The sequence below is a fragment of the Pleurodeles waltl genome, chromosome 12 (assembly GCF_031143425.1).
Source record: "Pleurodeles waltl isolate 20211129_DDA chromosome 12, aPleWal1.hap1.20221129, whole genome shotgun sequence".
In the NCBI taxonomy this organism is placed as follows: domain Eukaryota; kingdom Metazoa; phylum Chordata; class Amphibia; order Caudata; family Salamandridae; genus Pleurodeles; species Pleurodeles waltl.
Genome location: NC_090451.1, coordinates 117,002,116 through 117,003,637, shown reverse-complemented (window position 1 = coordinate 117,003,637; position 1,522 = coordinate 117,002,116). Strand labels below are relative to the sequence as shown.

Here is a 1,522-nt window from a genome sequence, read left to right as displayed (position 1 = left end):
TTCTGAATGTGCGTGGCTCATTCTGCAGGACTGGTTCTTTGTATGATTCCTGGATTTTCAGAAGCCCTTTGATGGCAGCACCCTCACACTGAAAATTGTTTCAGCACCACTGGACAAGGGTCAGTTGTCATGCTCATCTGCGGCGTAAATTTGCATTGAAGTAGTCTAACTCCCCAGGTCCTGTCTTTTGCTCAATTTGCCTGTGTGAGTTTTCTCTCAATCACTGTTGATTTCCTTTGATCTTTCTTTCTTCTTTCACTTCACCTTCGCCTTCAGTGTATCTTTCGGCCCTGTTAAGAGACACGCCCCCTTGTAGCCACTTCTATACTTCTGTGACCTAATTATTTTCCTATCCTTTCCCCTGTAACGTTGCTGATCCTAGCTATAGCATGACTATCCAGAATCTGTTCACCTGAGTTATGTTCCTCTTATCCCCACGCATCTAATAATCAGCTCTTGGTCTCCCTCCACCTCTCACGGGACATAGTCTGAGCCAGTGTCTCCATCTTCGAGAGACAATCTATTGCACTTCTGTTGTTCTACTGGCGCTGCCAGCTTCAGCTTTGGTCAGAAGTGGCAAAAGAAGGACTAATGGAAAGTGAACGTGTACTGGAGCAACAGAGTGTATGTATTTACAAGCGTTTGATTAAATGAGAAAAAAAGAGTTTACTTGAGAGAAATAACTTAACTTGACCCGTACGGGGATCGAACCAGCGACCTTGGCGTTATTAGCACCACGCTCTAACCAACTGAGCTAACCGGCCATGAATGACTGAGTAATCCTTTTTCCATGACATGCAGATACACAGAAGAGTCGGTCTCACTATCGCAATTCCTTCATACTTTTCTCCTTCCGTCCCCTGTCTGGATTGCAATAACAAGAGCTGTTGAGTGCTGCACGCCAGCCTCAGCGCCTCTTCTTTCAGTCAATCTCTCTGTGTGCTGTGATATCTTTGTAACATTGGTTGTTGCCTGAAGAAAAGGAAAGGATGGATAGGATTTCTATTCTTTTACAACAAAACCCAAAATGCATCGGCTTGCTTGCTCATTAAGTTTACAAGGCCAGCTGCTTTTGAGATATTCTAATTATAGTGGTTATTCGGCGTTGGAGGTAAGAGATTTGTTTTTAGGTCTGGCCGTTCCTTCTGCTTTAAATTACTCTAGCTCATGTCAACAAAGTAACAACAAAACATAGCCAACGGTTTGTTGCTCAAGCCTTCCCTACTGCACCTTCCCATGTCTCTCCTGCCGACCACAGTGCAGGAAATTTGAGTTTGCATTTGCGCAAAGAGACGTACAACACAAGAAGGCGCGCTTTCGTGCACCGGGCACCACCCGGCCTGTGCATTCCTCACTGCCGTGAGATCAGTTTACTCAGCAGAGCATGACGCTGCAATTGGTTAGTAAGGCCTGCCTGACAAGAATAGTATATTTGGGGTCATGTATTTGATTGCATTTATAAAACAGTAACAGAACTTAACTGCAATGTTTAAATAGGTCTAGACATATTTAAACAGTGTCA

At 44.2% G+C, this 1,522-nt stretch overlaps 1 non-coding gene across 1 annotated transcript; it reads right to left on the bottom strand.

Moving 5' to 3' along the window:
* Positions 1 to 690: 690 nt before the first annotated feature.
* On the bottom strand, positions 691 to 764 carry TRNAI-AAU (transfer RNA isoleucine (anticodon AAU)). Its single transcript has one exon. It is a non-coding gene; the product is annotated as a tRNA-Ile (tRNA).
* Between the last annotated feature and the right edge of the window lie 758 nt (positions 765 to 1,522).